This window comes from Canis aureus, chromosome 3 (genome assembly GCF_053574225.1).
Source record: "Canis aureus isolate CA01 chromosome 3, VMU_Caureus_v.1.0, whole genome shotgun sequence".
NCBI classification, from domain to species: Eukaryota; Metazoa; Chordata; class Mammalia; order Carnivora; family Canidae; genus Canis; species Canis aureus.
In genome coordinates, this window is record NC_135613.1 from 75,097,715 (window position 1) to 75,110,528 (window position 12,814).

Sequence of the window (12,814 nt, forward strand, 5' to 3'; positions counted from 1 at the left end):
GGAACTATCAGTGGGCAGAGGGCCCACAAGCGGAACCTGTTATGGAAGATGGGACCCTTCTCCTGAGAGGCCTTGGAGGTTTATACTAGCACCTTTGTAACCAAAAGGCACTGGGGAGTAGCAAAGGCTCGTGAATAGAATGACATGGTGATTTCAGGGCCACTGGAGGAAATGATCCCTGCAGTCTGTTCTCTCTTCTCTCCTATCAAACAGTCTCTGAAGCAACCTAGAGCTCTGGAGGCAGCTCCAAACTCCCAGGGTGACCACTGCCTGGGCTCCTCTTTCCTGGAATCCACCAGAACACTGCTTTGAGCCTGACTCTAGCCTCATGGGGCTAATTCCCTTCTGGTTTTCTCTCCTCCCTGTTTTTCATTTTCCTTCCTTTTGCCTTATTTCCCCTCTGCTGCAGGGACAGAGGAGGGAGGGTTACAAGCACCACACACCAAACTCTCTTTTTCTTTTAAGAAAAAATTATGATTATTAAAGATTTAATCTTCGAGTCTAAAAATACCTCGATGTAAATGCTTCTGTTCCCCCAATCCTCTTCCCTCCCCTCCCATTCTCGCTCCCTTTTGCAATTGGCCCCCCTGAGAGTTGCAGTGGGGGCAGGTGTGGACACCACTGGTCTCTCTGCAGTACAGTCGAGAAGTGGGGGGCCTGCAGGGTTGTAGGGAGGTGTGGTCAGGGCCCGTGTGACTGAAGGAGAGGGGTGCTGGGGTCTGTGACGTTCACTGCTTGGTTTAGCCCACGTGCACTGTGGGTGGGGCAGTGAACCAGCCTCAGCCTCTTGCTTCTGAATTGCTGAGCGGTTTCCAAGCACACTGTAGCTGTAGGCAGACTTCTTCTTCTTCCCGGCGAATGTTTGATTTGGAGTTTATTGATTCCATTTGCCAGAGTATTTTCCTTAAATATTTTTTGAGTCTAATGCACACCGTGCACGTGCCTGCAATGGCTCTAGCTAGCCTTGCGTTTCTGCAAAACCAATAAAGCAATTTGGATGGGCTGAAATTAAACTCGGAGGTATCAGGAGAGGGTGACTAGAGATGTGGGTTGGAGGGAGGAATGGGCTTGAGATAGGAGAGCCAGGAGGTGGAGAGAGGCAGGACTGTGGATACAGAGTGGGGATCTGCTGTGGATACAGACAGACAGACAGACAGACAGGAAAGAATGGGCAAGAGGAAGGGAAGTAGCCAAGGAAAAGGATAAGGAGACATGGAAGGGTTAGAGACCGAGAAAGGAAGAGAAAGATGAAAAATATATTATGGCCAGCTTGCAATTTTGTGTGACCTTGGGGATTGGATGAGTTAAGTCTCCAGATTACTCGAATTACTTCGGAGGTTCTAATTTTAATCTCTTCCTGCTCTCACCTAACCTTTCATGAAAAAAAGCAAAATTGACATGCTGGACAGCACTGTCTACTCCTCCAGCATCCACTCACTCCTCTCTCACTGTGTAGAGCCAGGCATTCCCAGCCCCCCGGCCCCAGGATTGGTTGAGGAACAGGCATGTGACCCAGAAGCTAATCAATACATAGCATTCTCTTGGCCCTGGTGATCCGTTCAAGGGCCATCTTGTTATCAGAGTTAGTCCAATCAGACAGAAAGCTGGGATTTTTGTTAAGAAGTAGGGTAAGGAAAGTCTTTTATCTCCACCTGGTTATGAAAAAGGAAGCATGGTGTCCCAGAGCTGCCAGCAACCATTTCACCTCCATGAAGGGATTCAGTCTGGGAATGAAGCTGCTATATTAGGAGGGCAGAGTGGAGGGAATCAAAAAGAAATGGAGCTAAGTCCTACAAGGTGTCACAAACCTCTGGATCAAACTCATCCTGAAGCTGACATGTCTGGACACTCGAATTAAATGAGCCAGTAGGTTCCTTACTGTTGAAGTGACTTTGAGCTGGACTGTTACCTATAGTTGAACGTGTGCTAGTTGATGTCACATCTGAATTTGACCCCTTCTGTTCTTTTAACTATAGGGTTCATGGAAGCTCGGGCACAGCACACCCACGTGTAACTCTGGACTGGGCAAGGTTTCAGGGAAGGGCAGGGCTTCAGACAGACTCCCCTCTTGAAGCTTAGCTCAGTCCTGAGGAACAGGGTTGCGGCTGGTGGGGTGGGGGAAGGAAGGAGGAGTAAAAGAATGGAGAATCCACATTCTGGATCATCGTGCCCTTCCTACTCAGCAGGGTAAACACATTCTCCTCTGATCAGCCCCAAGATAGGCTTCAGAGCAGCTCTCAGCTCCAAGTACAAGTTCCCTAGCTTGGCAACCCAGGCATATCTCCTACTGTTCCCTTCTGTGTACCCCACTGCCAGCCAGACGCAGCCCCCTGCCGTTCTCTGAGCATGCCCGCAGCTCTCCTTGTCTGCACACATGCTTCGAGGGGTTCCCTTTGCTTAGAACATCCTTTCTCACCTTTATCTGTTTGGATTTCACGCATTTTTCAAGCCCTGTTTCCATGCCACCCAGAGAGCCTCCCCTGACTTTAATAAACCATCGAACATCTTCCTGCAGGGGCTTCATCAGAATCTACATGAAGTAGGGGTGGGTGGTGGCCAGAGAGAATGTGTAGTTTGAAAAGTCATAATCAACGTGTCTACTGTTTCTGTACACAAAACTGCTGGGAGTAAAGTTGACAAACTGTTCTTGACTAGTGGAATTATATAGTAGGTAGCAAGAGAAAGCATTATTGGGGTCATGGGTTAAAAAATTATGTTGAGAACTGGCACTCTAATTGATGAGTCTTCTTCCTCGGTTGACCTTCCAAGGGCCTTCATACCTTTCTCATGACATTTTCCGGATCCTGTCTTAGGCTGCAGTTATTTGTATATTGACCTCGTTCCCTTGCTGGGTCAGAGAACCATTGGCTGCCAGGACCCTGGGAGATTGTGGGCTGCAGAGATTCGCCACCTGTTCTCCATGGAGAGGCACACAAGCGATGGTGTTCACCTTTACAGTGTGCTCTTAAGGTTATTTTGAAAATCTGGGTTTGAGAGCTGTTGCCCCTCATCTTTCTTTTATACACAAGAAAAACACAGAAGAAAGGGAATGACCTGAAACAAAGAGGTCATTGCTGGGCTTTCTAAAGGCCTTAGTGAACTGTGGTCTTGACAGCCTCATTTGTAGAGATAAAATGCTCTTCTACATTTATGTAGCAACTCTTTACATTTTAAGAATAAAGCTTGGAGGTCTCAATGAGCAAAGAGTTTACCATGGGGTGGGGAGAGGAGACAAGAGAGGGACTGTCCTGCTGCTCCATGGACGGAGAGGACAAGGAAAGCTCTCCGGGCTCTGTGGGGGTGGGTGGGTGCTGTGAACACCCTCCATTCTCCATGTCACTCTCTCTGCCATCAAATCCAGAGCAGGTTGGGTGAGAGAGAGATACTCCCAACAAGCTACAGGGAGCCTGAAAATGCTGGAGCTCGGACTTCTTGCTCTCCATGTGGACCTGACAAGAGGACCTGCCTCTCAGAGTTCAGCTACGCTTCTATCCACGGAGGTGTCCTGGGTGGGTTTGAGTCTGTGTTCCTGATCACATGCCCTGCATCCAGCTCATAGAGAGTCTCAGAGCAGGGGCTTGCAGAAATGTGGGAAGGATTGATGGCAGAAGGCCTGAGGTCAGGATGAGGCGGGCACATGGCTGGAGGTCATGGCTGCAGCCCCAGACTTCATCTGGGAGAGCAAGTGGGATGTCAGGAAAGAGCAGGTGGGGCCAGAGGAGACCTGGTTGGAACCAAGGACAGGTGGTCTGGAGGGTATTTCACGAGGCTGAAAATATAATCCAGAGGGCAGCAGGCATGTGCCAGGAACCCCTGCCCCAATGCCATCTAAGGAAAGGATGGAGCGCAGAGGCTTTTCGAGGGGGAAAGAAATTGTACCAAGAGAGGTTTTGGTTCTTGATTGACTGTTTTTTTTTAAGGTTTTATTTATTCATAAGAGACACACAGAGAGAGGCAGAGACATAGGCAGAGGGAGAAGCAGGGTCCCCATGGGGAGCTTAATGTGGGACTCGATCCCAGGACCCTGGGATCACGATCTGAGCCAAAGGCAGATGCTCAACCGTTGAGCCACCCAGATGCCCCTTGATTGACTATTTAAAAAAGAAAGTTTTCAATGTAGTTAATACTTGCTGGCCTGTTGCCCTCCTCTACCACTCCCCACCCTCCCAAGACCCCACCTACCAGCAAGAATGGACAACCCGGATCAAGAAGCATCTGGGGAGGGGAAATAAAGTCACTTGGTCTCGCCCATTGAGCTATTGTCATAAACACCACACTTCACTGCAGCAATTACAGTTTTGGAGAGTGATACGAGAAACTCGGGGGCTCTCAGGGAATGTGCGTTGGGAGATCTGACCCAGTTTGGGACATCAGAGAGGGCTGCCCAGAGGAGGTGATGTTTAGCTGAAACTCTGGGAGATGGTAGGAGTTAGTAGGATGCAAAAGGAGGACAGTGCTCCAAGAAGTGGGTGTCCCTTGCTTCTTCACCCCATGTGAGGGCTCCACCAGAGTCCCCTGGGGTCGGCTGCCCTAGCCAATTGGCTCTATCCCCTGACCATGGCCCAGAGCAATGGGATGTCTCTTAGAGACCCAGGGGCCGCTTGTAGGCCCTTTGCCATGGAGGCATGGAGGTGGAGAGGGCCTAGGTCTGAGCCCCTGGCCAGGCAGCCTGACTGCTTGCTCTCCTGGGGGGTTTGGCCCTGGCGGCTCAGCCAGCCACAGTACCCAGCACTTCTGCGCAGGGTTGGGGCTGGGAGAGGCACAGCCTCCACACCCCCTGCCAGTCCATATGCCGTGCTGCTCAGCCAGGAGCCCGTGCCTGGTATTGGCTGCTCCACTTAATGGTCAGGACAGGAGGCTGTGTGCCCATCTGCCGGCTGGGAGCTTGTGTGGAGGAAGCCCATTAGTGGCCACTGCTCGTGGGCCAGCCTCATTAGCCCGAGCGGGAGCAAAGGGCAGTAGGCAGAGTGGAGCTGAGGCTTCCCTTCCAGGGCCTTGGTGGGGGGATAGAGAGCAGTTTGGGGGAATCTTTGGGGGGGGCGGCAACGGCAAGACAAGTGTTCAGCTTTCTCCTCGTTTCTGGTTTAAAGGGAAATGTTCTAGATCGGAATCAAAACCGCAGAACAGGAAGTTCTCTCTCATTGAAAGCATCTGGACCAAGGCTGAGAGTTAATGGACTCTCATTAAAAAGGATGGAGGAAAAAAAAAAAAAAAAAAAGGATGGAGGAGGGCTTACCGGGAAGCTGGTTCTCAGAATGGCAGAGTAGGGGTGGGGAGGGAAGATGGCTGAGGCCCCGAATGGTCTCCAGCCTGCAGGAGGCAGCCCTGCTAGTGAGCTTGGCTGGGAGGGGAGTGGAGGGGGAGCCCTGTTGATGCTTCCTGTAGGGTTTGTGGGAGCCGAGGCCGTGGCCCAGGCTTTCCTGGAAGAGCAGAGGCCCCTCCCCAGACCTTCCAGAACCCTGTGGAAGGGTTGGAAGCAGCAGGCTGGGCCCTGGCTGCAGGGGAAGGATTTTGCCCTTCATCAGCCTCATTCTCAGGATGCCTACCCCTCACAGAAGGTCAGGGACAGGGCCGCCAGACACAACGTAGGCTGCCGGGTTAGATGTGCATTTCAGATAAGCAACAAATAATTGCTTAGTATAAGTCTATCCCAGCAATATTTGGGACATGCTTATACTAAACAATTAGTCATCGTTTATCTGAAATTCAACGCAAACTGGGTATTCCGTGTTTTTATTTGCCAGATTTGGCAGACTCTTCAGGCTTTTGCTTTTGTTTTGTTTTGTTTTTGTTTTTTCCAGAGACGCATGTGAGGGTCTTGACACAGTCCTGGGGAAGCAGGCAGCAGCGTCCTGACTCCCAGCCCTGTCCTGGGTCCATCCTATGGAGGCAGCAGGTACTGTGGACATGACATAGGACCCTGCTGTGGTCTCTGTGGCTATATAGAGCTGTGCAAGCGAAGCTCAGACTGGCGAAGCAAGCTTGGGAAGAGGAGATGTTGATGGCAGGGATAGGAAAGCGGCCCAGGCCCTTTCCCAGCCTGGGGGGTAGAGCATCTTCGGGGTTCCCTGAGCTCCTTGCTGCGAGGCTCTCCCCTCACTTAGTTGGTCTGGTCTCCCTCAGTTCGAGAGTCGGCAGGTATTTTTCCCAGACTCCCTTTTACTCTGACTAGGGGAACACTGAGCATCTGTCACTGGCTCTTGCAGCGGTGTTGGCCTTCCTGGCGTGGGGGCTCGGGCCTCCAGCCTCTAAATTGTACTTTCTGGAAACCTGGAGCCACGTGGAGCAGGAGTGAGACAGGATAAAAGGAAGCCTCAATATTCCAGGGCTCAGCACCCCCACACAGAGCTTAGGGCTGGGTTTCTGAGGGCCCTGGCTGGGGCGCTCTGCCCACTTGTTCTTTTTTATCTGAAGCCTTGAGCTTGGCCTCCTGCGTGCCCTGGGCTCAAGGTGAGTCGGGCAAGGGCTGAAGTTCATGAAAATAGGCCCTGGGGCTGCAGCAGGGCAGCTCCTCATCAGGCCTCTGGAGGGGACCCTCACGAGACCACCGGTGCCAGGACCTCAGGGGGTTCATTACCCGTCCCGCCGGGGTCTGCCCCAGACGCACTTAAACACATGTCTCTCCCCGGGGCTGCTCCCCACCACTCATGCTCTGGGCTCTGGCCCATCTGGCTTTAAATGAACAAAACGCCAGGACCACAGCATCTTCCTTACGAGAAGATTCCGGAGGCCAACCGCCCTCAGCAGGATGTGTTTGCTCCTGACCGCCAGCAGCCTCTTTCTCTGATTTTCTTTTTTTTTTTTTTGGCTACTTCTGCATATCCTTCCCTGTCCCCATCCTGGATAAGCCTCCGCCTCCTCTGGGCCAATTCATAATCCCCAATTTCCTCAAAACTGCTAAAAATGGATGTCCTGTTGCAATTGTTTGGGATTAGGTCCACTTGGCTCCGAGGCCGCCGGCACCTTCTGCACCACCTCCCGCACCCCTCTGACCCCGGGGTGTACGATTCCCCGGACTACAAATTCTCCCCGGAACAGACCCGCCGCTTCCTTCCTCGTCCCTTGGTGCTCATGACACGGTGCTTCCTTTCTCAGGAGGCATTCGATGTTCCTGCGTGCGAGATGTCCTATTGTCTTTCGATTTGAGAATCTTTCTTTCTTTCTTTTTAAATTTGATTTATTTATTCATGAGAGACATGGAGAGAGAGGCAGAGACACAGGCAGAGGGAGAGGGACTCGATCCCAGGACCTTGGGATCATGACCTGAGCCGAAGGCAGATGCTTACCCACTGAGCCACCCGGGCACCTCGTAATTTGAGAATCTTTCATGAGTGCATGTCCTCAGCTCCACTTTCTGTCCATTCCCGCATCCTACCTCAGATGGCCACGGAAGGAGCATCGTTCAAGCATCACCGACCTCACATTCTGAGGGTTAGCTATTAGAATGGAGGGGTACTGGGGTTTATCAGACACGCAGGGTATCTGTGAGAAAGCTGGGCCTGGATGGAACCGACGAGTCGGGTTCCAGCGGCCACCCCACCCTGGTGTTACTGATCCTGGGGTGTCAGTCTAAACCGGGTGCTGAGGTATCACTGGAAATGGGACAGGCTGCAGAGAGCTGTACTGACCTGCCAAGTGTCCCCTGTGGGGAGTGGAAGTGCATGGCCAGAAGGGATACACTCATCAACTGCTGGGGGTCCCTCGGGGGACGTCAAAGGGACATGTTCGAGTAGCAGCAGCGGACTGACCCCTCGGTCACCTTTTGGGGAGGAGGCCCAATTAGCTGCTGGCCTCTGGCTTTGCTCTGTAGGTGTGGAGTGTGCATCTGGAACCGGAGCTAGAGGGGTGGCCAGGCCAAGCCGTGGCCTTAGCTCCTCTCCCAGGCCGCCCTTGACCTTACCTCTAAGCACATATGGAGCACATTTCAGTTTGAATGAGCAACAAATGATGACTCTGTCTGGGGCACCGGCGTGTTTCTATAAATCTCTGGGGAGTCCAGTGCCACTCCCTTGCTCTGTAATCTCAGGCACCCCTTCTTCTCTGCTGCCTCTGCTAGGTCCAGGAGCCAGGCTTCAGGAGAAAATCCTCCTTGGCCTGGATACCCTCACCCACCGGCTCCACCCAGATATGCCCCCAGGCATGCCTCCGCCCCAGCCAGCCACACCAGCCCGTGGGAGCCACCTGCCACCCCTCCACTACTCTCACCAGGTCCTTGTAACCCCCTCTTCTCAAGGGCAGTGGGTGTCCTTGGGCCTCATGAGGTCTCTCCGGCAGCATGGGATGCCGTGACCCATCCCTCCACTTAAACCCTCTTTTTTCTCTTGACTCGCTCAATAAAGGTGTCTTTTGATTCTCTTCTTTCTTCTGTGGCCAGACTCTCTTCTTGATTGTACTGTCTGTGTCTCTAGGGCTTTCTGCACTCCCAGCATCAGATACCGCTTTATACCAATTTACTCACTCATTTATTCATTTATTCATGTGGGAGATAACTATGCACAGGGCCTCTCCTAAGGCCCGGGGTGTGGTGGCGAACCCCAGCTCTCACAGAGCTTCCATCAAGTGTGTGTGCACATGGGAGGAGTGTGGGAGGTGTGCAAGGAGCAAACTGATGAGCAAGAAAAACTGATAGGGAACAGTGTTAAAATGCAGCCGTGTGGGGCCCTGGGTGGTGCAGTCACTGGAGCGTCCAACTCTTCATTTCAGCTCAGGTCATGATCCCAGGGTTGTGAGACAGAGCCCTGCACTGGGCTCCATGCTGGGGGTCGAGTCTGCTTAAGAGTCTCTCTCCCTCTGCCTCCGCCGCCCGTCTCTCTAAAAAAAAAAAAAAAAAAAATTGCAGCAGGGTGCTGAGTAGCTACTGTCAGGGATGCTCAGGAGGCCTCTCCGCTGAGTGACACTTTCATGGAAAGCCACAGACAAGAAGGTGAGGGGCACCTGGGCAGCTCAGTGGTTGAGTGTCTGCCTTTGGCTCAGGGCACGATCCTGGGGTCCTGGGATCGAGTCCTGAATTGGGCTCCCCTTGGAGAGCCTGCATCTCCCTCTGCCTGTGTCTCTGCCTCTCTCTGTGTGTCTCTCATGAATAAATAAATAAAATCTTTCTTTTTTATGGTCAGGGGGCAGGAGGATATGAGGGTAGAGAAGAGCAAGCTCCAAGGCCCTGCGTGGGGAGCCGGGGAGGCTGCCGGAGGGGCAGGGGGCAGGCCAGAGAGGAGCAGAGCAAGGGGGATGAGGAGGCACTCACGCTGACCTTCCCAAGCCAGGCAAGGGGTTGGCATTTGGTTCTGAGGATGAGGAGGAGCCACTGGAGGGTTTGATGCTCTGTAGAAATGGGACCCGGTCACTGCGGGGAGGGCAGCGTGCTGTGGGAAGTGGGGAGCTGGCAAGGGTGGGAAGGAGGCAGTTAAGGCTGTCGCACTGTCCCTGGAGGGAGAGGGTAGGAGCTCTGAGCAGGTGGAGGGAACAGGGCCTGCCTGCTGGAGAGAGGGCCACGGGCTGGCCCGGAGGTGGTGAAGGAGGAGAAAGATTTGGGAATGCCTCTGGGGTTTGCCTTAAGCCAACGGACACAGGGCCAGGCCACACAGGAGCCCAGAGGCCAGAGGTGGAGGCAGGCTGTTTCGGGGTGGGGCAGGCGAGGGGGGCATGGCCTCTGTCCCTACCTTCACTCTAAAAACTGGATGCACCTCAAGCGCGTCGCCTCTTCCTTGCCATGCCCTCCGCGTTCTCTCACCCAGCCACCTCTTGAAGTGTGTTTTTCACAAGACCCTCAAGTTCAACATCCAACAGCTGAGCAGAAAATCAGTTCGGGACTCGCCCTCACTTCCTCCTTCTGATCCCCCTCTCCACACCCAGGAGTCCCTCGCTTCCTGTCATGTTGAGCACCTAGTGCTGCCGGGCTCCGAGCCCACTCCCACCCAGTCCCCTTCCACTCCGCAGCCTGAGGGGTCGCTTTTCTTCAGAGCACATGTCCGACCACGTTGTTTTCTTTCTCAAAGCTCATCGAGGACTCCCCTTGACCTTCAGGACAAGTCCAAGCTCGTCATCCCCCTTGCCCCACACCTGGTTCTCCATCCTCACCTCCCACCTCACTTAGGCTCACCAGGCTCCAGCCAAGCCCAGCTACCTACGCGAGCTCCTTCGAGCCTCTAGGACGTCCCCCAGAAGGAGTCCCCCTCAACTGTATGCCTCCCTCCCCTCCTCATCCTATTTGCCTTTCAAGAACGAGCTTAATCAGGACTCCTTCTTCCTGAAGCTTCCCTTCACCCTGGCCTAGGAAGGACCCAGGCCTGGGATATGCTGAATGTACCCCAGATCATGCTCGTGGAACATTCTGGAAGGGCTCTGGCTCCTATGTCGCCAACCTCAGGTAACGATGGAGATAGAAATCCCTTACTTCTCTTACTTCTCTTCAGCCTCCCCAGTCTGCCAGAGCCCACCGTTCAGCCAGCCAGTGAGTCCAATTCTGACTCCTAAGTATGTTCCAGGGAGCTTCTAATGCTTGGGCTCCTTCTTGTCCTCCCTGCCTCTCACCCCTCACCTGGTTACCTGTCTCTCACCCTTCAGCTTCAGCCCAAATGCCCCCAACCTGTCTCTTACCCTTCAGCTTCAGAGCTCAAATACCCCCTCCTCCGGGAAGTCCTCCCTGACTTTCAGGTTAGGTCTCCTCTGGTTATACACTCCACAGCGCTGTATAATTCTCTGTCCTCACGCTTACCTGAGTGGACTGTAAATACACACTTCTCTGATTGTTTGCTCATGTCTGGCTGCACTAGGCTGTGAGCTTTGCCGAGTCCAGGCACTGCGAGTTTTTGGTCACCCTGTACTCCCCATGCCTGGCACAGTGCCTGGAGCACGGCAGGTGCTGAATAAATATTTGGTGAGTGAGTGGACAATCCGGAATTACAGATGAGGAAGGGCTTTGCAAACTGCAAGGTTCTCCTGGTGACTCCCCAGCTTTTGCAGCACTGGCCCCCCCCATGGGGGTGCTTCTTAAATGTTGTGGGGATGGCAAAGGGGAGACGGCCTACCTTGGTGAGCATGTGTAATTTAGACCTGACCCTCAGTAAAGCTGATATCTTCCCCTCCCTTGCACGCACACAAACACACAAGTGCACGCATGCTCTCTCCGTCACACCCAGGGGCATGGACTTGCTCTGGGTGTGTGTGGTGCCGTGTGGCGGTCTGTTCCGTGTGTACATGCCTGTTACTTTCTGCAGATGGCTCTCACGCCGGGTGCTCCCAGAGAGAGGGAACTGGTGCCTACAAGAGTCTCCGTAAGGCTGTGAGTCCTTAAAGGAGGTAGACACTGAATCTGTGACCAGCTAGGAAATTGCATTTAAAACCTTTTCCTCTGAAAGGCAGGCAGGGAGAGTAGGGATGGTACCGTGGGGAAGTGTTCGAGGACTGCTGTCTCCAGAGGGATGGCTCCAGCCCCCCGAATGGAGGAGGTGAATGCCCGCAGCGCTCCCTACCTTGTCTCTGTATGGGGCTGGGTGCTGGGGTCTCCTTCCTGAAGCCCTGGTTTTGGACGATCCCTCGACATTGTGGCTGCGCTTTCCTTTCGGAGCTAGAATTCTTCCAGCAGCCTCCCCGGCAGATTTCACACAGTCAAGCATCAGAAAGGGCCTTGAACACTGAGGTTGTTATCCAGCTCAGCTTGAACCCTTCCAGAGACGGGGAGCTCACTCCTTTGTGGGGCAGCCCCTCCCACTGTTGGCGTCTCGGGATCATTTCTTTCTCTTCCGGAGCCAGCTGTGCCTCCTTGCCACCAGCACGTCGCTCTGAGAACCTGCATGACTCTCTCCCTCTTGGTGGAAGAAGAGGGTTAACCAGCAGGGTGGCCAGGGGCTGCAGGTCACAGGGGGTGACATCCCTCTCTCGTCTCTCCACCCCGCAGCAGAGGCCTTCCTGCTGCGTGCTCCCCCCGGGCCCCAGGGTCCGTCACCCAGCTGTGACTTACCTAAATGTACGTCACTCAGGGGATGGGTACATTTGATTGCTGGGGAACGTGACTTTTTCTCCTATGCTTTTCAAAAAGTTAAGTCATGGTTGGTCTAAAAATAGCCTGTGGAAATCAGAAGAAACAAACACGCACACAAACGATACTAAAAATCCAGAGTACCTAATTATAGGAGAAAGGAAATGGCTTGGCAGTGATGTTTTCATAGTTTCTCTGAATCAAACATTGTGCAGGGAGAGTAAAAGACATGAAGCATTGTTAATAAATTTTCCTACCCAGAGCCTCTAACATCTTTCCGTCAAGCTATTTACAACCTCCATGGGCATTCCTGAGTGTGTGGTATTTACATTTGTTCCCCTTCTCTGCTTTTTCCTCAGGCAGCCTCTGCTTACCACCATAAACCTCACAACGCGCATAACCAATCAGGCCACCTGTCACAGTTGCTCAGTCCAGGCACTGAGCAAGCACCTTGGGTGAAGAAAGCTCCATAGAAGACACTGAGCAAAAATGATGGACTGGTTGCTTCATGAGCCCATAGGAAAGAAAAAGAAGAAGAAGAAGAAGAAGAAGAAGAAGAAGAAGAAGAAGAAGAAGAAGAAGAAGAAGAAGAAGAAGAAGAAGAAGAAAGGAGAGATCACTAGGAATCATCCTGGGTTCACCAAGCACAAGTCCAGCCCAAACGACCTCCTTTCTCAGGCCGAGAGGTTTTCTGGATTGGTAGATATGTGGTGCGCTGAGGACGTCGCGTATGTGGATTTCAGCAAGGCGTTTTGTAAGGACTTTGATGTAATCCTCGGGGACAAGATGGAGAATCGTGGATTAGACAGTAATAGAGTTAGATGGATTAGCAGGCAAAGT

At 52.9% G+C, this 12,814-nt stretch overlaps 1 long non-coding RNA gene across 1 annotated transcript; it reads right to left on the reverse strand.

Annotated features, from left to right (window-relative positions):
- Positions 1-8,449: 8,449 nt before the first annotated feature.
- Positions 8,450-11,961, reverse strand: LOC144311404 (uncharacterized). Its single transcript, XR_013376952.1, has 2 exons — positions 11,469-11,961; positions 8,450-8,811 (listed from the first exon to the last, which is right to left on the reverse strand). It is a non-coding gene; the product is annotated as an uncharacterized LOC144311404 (long non-coding RNA).
- Positions 11,962-12,814: the final 853 nt, after the last annotated feature.